Here is a 10,201-nt window from a genome sequence, read left to right as displayed (position 1 = left end):
CTGGGACGCCGCCTGGGACTCCATACACCCCGGTTTCCTGAATTAGAGAGGAGGCAGCAGGAATTCCTGAGAGGTGACAAAGCTGCTGGAGAGATGAGGATGGCAGGTAGGTAAGGACAGGTAAGTAAGAGGACATCCTACCTGTCGCTGGCCAGTGGGTTCCAAGTGAAGCAAAGAGCGCCTTGGCTTCCTATGGGACGGTGTCAGCGGCCCAGGACACCGGCTGTGCTCCGATCAGCAGCCCACATCGGTACTTAGGCTTCCCCCACAGTCTGCCTGGAAGCACAGCCCTTCCAACCCCCTAGCTATTTGATTGTGTGTCCAGAAGCAATCTGGGGCTCAAATGAACGTTTCATTTCTCTTTATTACACTTCCTGGTTCTTTCACGTCAGGTACATGTCCCGGGGAAGGACCAGTCTCTGATAACTTGCTCAGGTGTGCTATCGGGAGGTGCTGGGGGACATGGGAGGCAAGGGCCCCACATGTAGTTAACGTGCCCTGTTCTCTGGCAGGTGTGCACCCCAGCACCTCTTGGGACCCCAGCTCCCAGTGCCCCTCGCATCGCAGGCCCAGATCACTCCACGCTCTTTCCTCCTCTGCAGCCCTCTTACTAATCCCCAGCTGACAAGAAGGTCAGAAGGAACTTGGCTCACGAAAGTGAGTTCCTCGTCATGGAGACAAATGATTGTTTTAGGCACTGACGACGCAGAGGGTGGAGGGAGCACATGGGCTCCTCCCATAAATGGCTCCTCCCTTCTGGCCTGGCTTTCTGCAGACTGGATGACCAACAGCAGTGGTGGAATTATGACCCCCCAAAGAGATATGTCCAAGTCCTTCTCCCCAGGACGGCAGATGTGACCTTATTCGTAGACAGGGTCTTTGCAGATGTACTTAAGCTAAGAACCTGGAGAAGACATCATGTGGTGTCCTTACAGGAGAATGGAAAGGGGAATTGGAGAAAGGAGAGACACAAGGGAGAAGGCCCAGAGGGGAAGCCCATGAGAGGGCAGAGGCAGGGACGGGACAATGCATCTGCAAGCCAAGAAACGAACGGAGCCTCCAGAAGGTAGGAGAGAGGCAAGCGACACACTCCCCCACTGCCTGCAGAAGGAGCCACCTCTGCTGATGACACCCTGATTTCAGACTTCTGGTCTCCAGAACTGGGAGAGAATCAATTTCTCTCATTTTACGGTTAGCTGTAGTGGTAATTTTTTAAGGCAGCCCTAGGAAACGAACACACCACGTCTCCTGGAGCTCAGGGCCCGTCCTGGAGAAGGTGCCAGACTGGGGTCAGAGACCAAGGTCGCGGCCATGTTCCGTGATGAGCCTCAGCTCTGGGCCAGTCCCCAGCTCTTCACCCTAAGCCTCTCAAATGACATTTTGATGGCAGTGTGGAGGATGAATTTGATGGTCTCCATGGTCCCTTCCAGTTCTGAAATATGATGGTTTACCTATTTGAAGAGGCAGCAAACAGTAAAGCGGATTTTCAAATGTTATTTTTGAGCAGTGGGACCCTTTGCATATCAAAGGTAATTTTATGCCAAATCCTAACCTATGAAAGTGGAGCTCATCTGCTTGAAGCATGGTGGCACGGCTATCCCTGGCAGCCCAAGGTGGGAGCCTGCAAGACCCCCTCCACCTGTCAGCCCCACCCCAACAACCACTTCCAAACACCCACTTCAGTCCTGAGGCAACTCCATGAATCGCGGGAACTCCAGAAGAGCCCAAAGCCACAGGCCCTGGAATCAGGCAGCCGGGGTATTGATACCAGCTCCACCAGGTGGTCTCAGACACATAGTTGCTTCTCAGAGCCTCAGTCTTCTTATCTGCAAAATGGGGATCCTAATTCCCACCTCCTCCATTATTTGGAGGGTTAAGTGAGACACACGGGTGTCTTCAGCAATGCCCAGTGGGCACTGGGTACCCGAGTTAATGTGACTTCCTGTCTCTTCCCTCTTCTCACTCCGTTTTCCTGAAACGGAAGAGCCTTTGTAGGGCCTCTACTGGTGCAGCTTCATTTTGTGCCTGTCCACTCCATGAATGCTGCTACATGACTCACGGCCAAGCCTTTGCACAGCAGGTCCTTTAGCTTACACCACCTCTCCCTTTAGTTTCCCTACACACACAGACACACAGATACACACACACACCCTCTATGTCCACCTGACCTCCCTTCATCTTCCAAGACCACCTCAAATAGCACTGCAGATTAGTTACTCCTTACTATACCCCCATGCAAAGCTGCTGTGTTTACATATCTCTGTGGGATTATAATTTTTCACATGATGCTTTCTCCCACCCTTCCCCCCTTGTTGTCTCCACTGAACTGTGCACATTTCAAAAGCATGACTGTATGGCAGTTCCCATGGGCTGACTGTTGAGCAGACGTGCCCCGTCCCTTGCTGATAGAACCCTGGTTTCGATTGGGTGGGGGGTGACGATGGATCACGCGTGGTCTGAGCCCTCATGGAAATCCCCTTGCCTTTTCCAGTTATTGGTTCAAAGTATCATGTGACCGAATTTGGTCAATGAGCGGTAAGGGGAAGTCAACCTTCCCACCGATAAGAGAGAGATGGATGCTGTCATGTGAGGACCAGACTCTGCAGTCATCTTGTCACCACAAGCAACCAGAATAATCTCAGTTACACCAATACCTACCATGTTTCCCCGAAAATAAGATCTAGCCAGACCATCAGCTCTAATGCATCTTTTGGGGCAAAAATTAATAGAAGACCCAGTCTTATTTTACTATAAAATACTTATTTTTATTTTTAATTATAAAATTAATTTTTAATTATAAAATTTACTTATTTTACTATAAGACCAGGTCTTATCTAACCTAATATAAGACCAGGTCTCATATTAATTTTTGCTCCAAAAGATGTATTAGAGCTGACGGTCTGGCTAGGTCTTATTTTTGGGGGAACCCAGTAGTTGAGCCCCTGAAACAGTTCTCATCTACTTCCAAGCTTCTTATGAAGTTAGGTAATGAATATAAATATCTATATTGTCTAAGCCACTGTAAGTCAGGAATTGTGTTAAACACCGTGCCCACCTCACAGGATTCTTATAAAGATGAAATGATGAATTTATGCCAACTCGTGGGTCCCTGAAGCAGTCTGGTCAGCCTTGACCCCCTACCGTGTGTCTCCGTGCCCAGCGCTCAGAATCCCTCCCTTACTGTCTGAGGACCGCGTGAAGGTCACTGCCACTGACCATATGGGCTCCGATGGCTGACCGCCGAGAGAAAACACCAAGCTGTGGGCGGCCTGCTCATCCACATCTGTGGCCGGTTAGCCTAGCGTGTCACTGTTATGACCATGCGAAGATTTGTAAAGGGCCCAGTGCGGGAGGGTCACCATACTTGACCCAAGTCAAGGATTACTGACTTGACTGGAAGGCGATCTCATAAACATTGGTCTCTCCTCATGTTTTCATTTTTCTGCTCTCTTTTTGTTAAACCCAACTCACCTGGAAGCCGAGGCCATCAGGGCCCAGGGTTGCGTGCCCCACACAACACAGCCAAGCCCAAGTCCGGGTGGATGGAGACTGCCTCCCTGCATGAGGGCACGCCGCTCCCCAGGCTGCTGGACAAAAGGACAAAATGTCCACTTGTCCCCAGGGACACATGACCTTGCACAGGGGACACGTAGCGGCTCTTGTCAAGAGCTGAGGGAGTCTTGGACAAATGTGCTTTAGGTAATGAGGCAGGGCAGACAGCCAGACTGAGAGTCACGAGCCCCAGCCTCAGTGATCCCCGGTCAGTAACAAACTGGGTCACTTTGGGAGGGTCTCCCAGCATCCCTGCAGCCCCTCCTTGTAGTAGACGTGGAGCCCGAGTTAGATAACTGCTAGCATCCTGTAAATTTGAAATCTGACTTCACCACTTGCTAATTATCTAACTTTGGGCTACTTATATATTTAACCTCCCAAAGTTCCAATTTTTCTAGTCTAGAAAATGGGCATGAGAGCAATCTTGACTTTGTAAGTTTCAGAAATAACATGCAGAAAGCATGTGGTCCAGGGCCAGCCCCCGGACAGACATACACAGATGTTCTCATCAGTATCACTTCCATCTGTAGGAGTCTCGGGCTTGTGAGAGGATTGTGAACAGGCCAACAGTATCACGTCTTAAACTCCAGGGTCACAGAGTGCTGGCAAAGCTAATCGTAGATAAGTCCGGCTCAGAGCCCGACTGCTGCGCTGTTGCCCAGACCAACTGCCTCCTGGTTAAGTGAGTTTTAAAAAGACGTCCTGGTCAGAGCCGTAATTAGAAGTCACAGAGGGCCTTGCATGAAAGACCAAGTTTTGGCTGATCAATAGCTGCTATTTATTTCAAAGAGAGGAAAAAAGGGTTTTGAAAGGCGTTTGGAATTGAAAATGTGTCCGGGGTCCCCAGCCTGAGTGCTGAGTGGATGCGGAATAGCAGTTCGACATTCAGAGCAGGAAACCCCTCCCTCCCACGCCCTCCCCCATGACAGGGAGCTGTCACCCCAGTGAAAGCGCTCAGCATCCCAGGGACCCACCTCCTTGGGAAATCTCAGGCTCTGCCCTGTCAGCTGTCCTGGACCACATTTCTCAAGGAGATTTCTAGCATCTCAATAGTAAACCATCCTTCTGCTCTTCTGTTCTGGAAACCAAGCCCCTCTGACATGACACAGAACTTTCTCTTCTCACTCCTTCCTTCTAGAAAGCTACTTTGCAACCAGACAGATGTTTTTGCATGTTCTCCTCCTAGCCTATATGAAGCCCTGTGGGATGAATAAAGTTGCCAGAAGCCCAGAAATCAGAGCTTTCGAAGTTCCTAACACTCGATTCATGTACGCGCCAACCCTCCCAAAGCGGCCGTGTACTGTCCAAATGCCTGGAAATGCTCATGAATATTTTTGTTGTTTTTCTTCATTTAGGCTCAATTCTGGTTTTCAGCTGGCCAGTGGGTTTCAGTTCATTTATCTCCATATCAGCCCTCCAAAGGAGGAACAAGAGAGTTGCTTCAAAGGCAGTGACTGACGGCTTTCAAATCTCAACTGTGAAAACTCTGAATGGTTTCCAGGCTACTTGGAAATAAATTTTCATTATCATCGTGAACATCCTTGCACACATGCCGATGTGCTCATCTGGCCATTTGCTGTCCAGGAGAGCTGTGGCAGAGGCAGCGCTCACTTGTTCTGTTCTATGTCGTGGGCCTCTCTCCCCCCACCTTCCGGTGACGCCACATAACCCGTGCTGGTCAGTGAGACGGGAGCAGAGCCTCTCATTTCCAGGCTGAGGAGTTAAGAACTGGTATGACTCCTTCTCTCTTGTCCTGACCTGAGGGCCTCCATCTCGCTCATCTTCTGCAGGATGGAGAAGGGCCACCTGAACCACATCAGACTGTGAGTGAGGTAACAAACCTGAGACGGGGATTTGTCTACTGTGGCGGCTGGCAGGGTTAGTGACCCCAGCTAATGCAGGATCAGTTTTCAGACCGATCCCACATGCATTAGAAGTAGATGGTTCCCCTTCAGCCCATTGCCTGTTCTTAGAAGTAGGTTGCTGGTGTGGTTCCTTATCTCGAGCTCATTTCTCAAGCTTGTAGGGAGCCCCGACTACGGGCAAGCCCTCTGGACCTGGGGTTAGAGAGACGGCCGTCTACTGGAGCAAAGGAGACGCACAGTCAGTGAGCATTCCTGAACACATCTGTCTAGACGGTGTGAGCAAAATCATTACTCTAAGGGATTGTCTCAAAGCTCATGTTTCAGCAAATTCAGAGCCATCATAGGGGCTGACAGGAAATGCAGGAATCAAAACATATACTTTCCTTGATCAAACTTCATCAGACAGATGTTTCAGTGAATCGTGTTTCATCAGGCCATTAATTGATTCTTTAATTCTTCATCTAATGAGCACATACTGACCCAGGTCACATGTGAGACAGACCCCCCGCCACCCCGGAAATGCACAGAGTAGCATACAACAAGCAAACAAATCTGGAAAGTGTTCATTCTCTCACATCATAAAATAAAAAATGAAAGCAGGCTTGAGGGGGTGTTTCATACCCACTGGGTTGTGAAAAAAAATGTTTATGTAAAACAATTAATGTTGGTTTGTTTGGGCTGCCATAACAAAGTACCTTGAACAAGAGAAAACGATTGTCTCACGGTTCTGGAGGCTGGAAGTCCAAGATCGAGGCATGGGCAGGGCTGGTTCCCTCTGAGGCCTGTGAGGGACAATCTGCTCCAGTCCCCTCTCCCAGCTCCTGGTGAGTTGCTGAAATCTTTGCTCTGCCATACAGATGCTTCACCCTGATCTGTGCTTTCATCTTCACACGATGCCCTCCCTGTGTGCATACCCATTTCTGTATCCAAACGTACCCTTTCATAAGGACACCTGCCATATTGGATTAAGGGCCACAGGACTCCAGCAGGACCTCAACTTGACCATTGACAAAAACTCTCTTTCCAAATAAAGTCACATTCACAGCTCCTGGGGGTTAGAATTTCAATATATTCGGGGTGAGGGGCACCATTCAACTTCTAACAATACCTCAAACTAGCAAGGTTGGGGTAAAACAGGTCTGCTGACACAGTGATGTTTCTTGCGGTAAGAAAAAGCTAAAAAATATTAGGAAAGCAATATGGTTCGTACACCAGCCAGCAGGGGGAAGCTCCTTGACCCACAGAGCTCATTCTCAGGAACGTGTCTTAAACCTTCTGTGCAGATCAAACCCGGGCGTTATTCTTCCTAAGAGTATACATAAGGAAACTCAAAATACTCACAACTACAGGTTACAAATTTTTTTCTGGAGCCAAGTCATTTCAATTATATTTTTAAAAATTTATATATTATAGTCACCATATATATCCCTCAGATCCCCAAATAGTCCCTTTCTACTACTGTTAGGAAAAGTTTGGTGGGAAAGATTGAGAAGGTGAAACCTCTAGGTACAAAGAGGATTGTGGAAGTGTAATTGTTATTCCTAACCTAGAAAAAAAGAGCCATTATTTATTCTGCTAGTATTTACTGAGTACCTTTTACTTGTAGGGCACTGTGCTAAAGGTCTGGGGACACAGCGGCAAAAATCATTCTAGTCTCTATTTGCAAAGAGCCTAAGGACCCAACTGGTGAATGCTTTAATTAACTATATTCTTAATGTGTTGGATAACACTCAGGCATTAACTGGTAATTAAGAAAGACGTAAATCCCATTTAAAATTCATAAAGATTAATTTAGAATGGCACATCCATTATATTTAACTATTTGAAATACGCATGCTCGCTGATTTGTCTGTTTTGTTCACTTGTGTATGCCTGGCACATAGTACATGCTCAATGAGAGCTCATTGAACTGAATGAACATACCGAGGACTTGAAGGTTATGTGCAAAATCAAAAAGCCAAAAAACCAAAAAACCAAGAAAGACCATTGTCACACTTGGGTAATGGAGTCATGAATATGTTTTCCTGCTTTTCCCCCAAAATTTCTTTTACACGCTTGTTACTACGGTTTGTTGGAAAATAAATTAACAAATTAAAAAAGTAAGTCCTAGATGCCTCTAGAACCCATATGCCAAGGGAATGAAAATCTTAAGGAAAGTAAAAGTAAAAGAACGTTGATTCTGGGATGTCCTCAGGGCCGGGAGGCTGTGGGTCTTGATTTTTCTCTCTTGGCCACATATTCTTCAGGCGTCCCAGGGCTGGAGGCACTGGACGAGCGAGCGGCTGCTGCAAAGGTCCAAGTGAGACGCGATGGAGGTCCAAACTAAGAAAGTGACGGTTGGCAAGGAGGAACTGATTGGAGAGAATCTCACCTTCTATGCCCAATTTCTTCACTCTGATTTCCCTAGTGGTATGCTAGCTTCTTCCCCTCCTTCTCTCTCTGCTTTTCTAGAAGAGGAGTAAGACTTGTTTTCCCACATTTATGTGACTTCTAGACAAGTTTAGAAAAGTCTATCTTGAGCAAAAATCTGGTATGATAAATCAGCTGAGATAGGAAGACAAAATTTCTACCTATCCTGGCAATATATGTTCACGCAAATAAAACCCAAAATGAGCTCTTATATCCAAGGGCCCCTTGCAAGCCCCTTGACTGATTTGACTTGATAGATCCTTCCCCCTCCGTCCCCCCAATATATACATAACCAGTCCAACCCCAAGCCTTATCGATTCTACCTAAAAATATGGCTCAAGTCCTTCCACTCTCTTCCTGCTATAGCCACCATCTGAATCCACAGCCCCCAAAACTCCTCCCTGGATTCCTACAACACCCCTAACTAGCTTCACTGCCTCTACCTTTGGCCCCCCTGGTGCATTCTGTACACCACAGCCAAAGAGGTCTCTTTAAAAGCATAGCTCAGATCATGTCACTCCTGCTTCAAGCCACCTTCAGTGATGTCCATTTCACTCAGGATAAAGTATAGAATCTTTTCCATGGACTGCACAGCTCCCCACATGTCTCTCCAGCCCTTCTCTTGGCAGTACACGCACTCACTTCACTGACTGCCTTCTTTCAGATGAGTCGAGATCTTTCATGCCTCAGGGCCTTTGCACATGCTGTCCTTGCTGCCTGCAATTTGCTCTCCATTCTTGGCCTGATTAACGGTAATTCATTTATCAGTTCTCAGCTTAAAGTCATCTGCTTAGAAGGGTCTTTTCTAACCTCTTCATGTAGGTGAGAAACCCCTGCCTTGGTCTCCAGTAGTATTCAGTATTTACCTTTCATAGAATTCTCTAAACATTTCTTGTTTATCTGTGTGATCACTGGTTATTGGCTTCATGTCTGCCTCTCCAATTAGTCTTTAACTTCCATCAGGGCAGAGACCATGTCTGCTTTGCTCATCCTCATGTGATACCCACCCAGCGCCCACCGAGGTCCCTGGTTTGTACTGAGGCCTCAACACAGACTTTTCAAATGAACGATGAAATGAACCAACCCAGATATCAGTTAAGTCACAAGACATATTTCCTGGTTATTTCCTTAATCTGTTGAATCCAAATTTATTCAAAAGTTACATAACGAAGCACATAATTCATTCACTACCACCGAGGATGCATTTCAAGGACATACTTCTTGGTCTGACAGTTTATTTCCAGAGGTAGAAATATAGCAGGCAATCAGAGGTGCCCAGGGTGCCAGATAAAGGATTGTCTCAGAAACATCATTAAATACTTTATAAATTAGGCAATTTCAGGATGTGAAAGATAAAGACATACTCGGTTTGTCTCAGTTAATTGAGGTCTATCAGTTAGGACTCTCAACATCGTATGTGACAGAGGACCCATCTCAAACTGTCTTAAACCACACAGAAGATTTACTGGCTTCATAAATGAGACGCTGAGACAAGGCTGTGTTTCTTCAGGAGAGGCTAATGCAGTGGCCTACTGATGTCATCAGGGTCCCCTGCCTCACTGTCCCTGACCTGCCATTCATACAGAGCTCTGTCCTTTGCACATGGTCACTCGGGATCTCATTCCATGAAAACAAAAGGGCTGCAGCTGTCCAGACCTCACATCCACACCCTCCCCGAGCTAGAGAAGAGAGCGTATCCCTTCCAGAAGCTTCTTTGGTGATTCTCAAACCTGACTCATCAGCAGAATCATATGACAAGCTGATCCTAGCACCACACCCATCACTTTCACCCTTAAACTCTGTATATTGGTGGATGGCTTGAGAATCTGTAACTTTTGACATTTTTTTTTACAGAAAACTATAAAGGAAAAACAAAATTGTTCCATAATTCGACTATTCAGAAGACAGTGATTCTCAAGATAGTGGGGCTCCTTGTTGTGAAGGAAGACCAAGAGTGCTCCCACGTTTTCACTCGCGAAGAACAGAGATTGAGTTCAGATCACAGGGTGTCTTCCCCTGACTTATGCTATGCCCACCTGCATTCAGGCTCCTGTAATAAAAGTGAGCAATATTCAGTACGTTCCAAATAATCCAATATGTCTATGTAATTATAAATCCAATAATATTACATGATTATAAAGCTTAATAATAAAACTCACCACCCGACGGAAGACCTAGAGTCTGAGAAATACCACCACAGGGCTGTCACTGTGCCCTGCTGGGTTAGGTGTAATGTCAGCACGTCTCCATCTGACTGACTCTTTTCCCTCCATTTGAGTCTAGTCTTCCTGAGGTCCTGAAATGCCTTCAAACTTCAACTCCACACAGCACCTGGCATGTTCCCACCACATGAGGAAGAATGAGGATGCAAAACA

The 10,201-nt window shown here is 46.9% G+C and overlaps 1 long non-coding RNA gene across 2 annotated transcripts; it reads left to right on the top strand.

Annotated features, from left to right (window-relative positions):
- The first annotated feature begins 5,239 nt into the window (after positions 1-5,239).
- LOC141571077 (uncharacterized) lies at positions 5,240-9,991 on the top strand. 2 transcript variants are annotated; one of them, XR_012495601.2, is made up of 3 exons: positions 5,240-5,375; positions 7,664-7,826; positions 9,681-9,991. It is a non-coding gene; the product is annotated as an uncharacterized LOC141571077 (long non-coding RNA). The 2 variants fall into 2 exon arrangements; XR_012495600.2 differs by having other exon boundaries at positions 5,252-5,384.
- Positions 9,992-10,201: the final 210 nt, after the last annotated feature.

This window comes from Rhinolophus sinicus, chromosome 16 (genome assembly GCF_057876585.1).
Source record: "Rhinolophus sinicus isolate RSI-liver-muscle chromosome 16, RSI-T2T, whole genome shotgun sequence".
Classification (NCBI taxonomy): Eukaryota; Metazoa; Chordata; class Mammalia; order Chiroptera; family Rhinolophidae; genus Rhinolophus; species Rhinolophus sinicus.
Note: the sequence above shows the minus strand (reverse complement) of the source record. Positions and strands in the feature narration are given on the sequence as shown.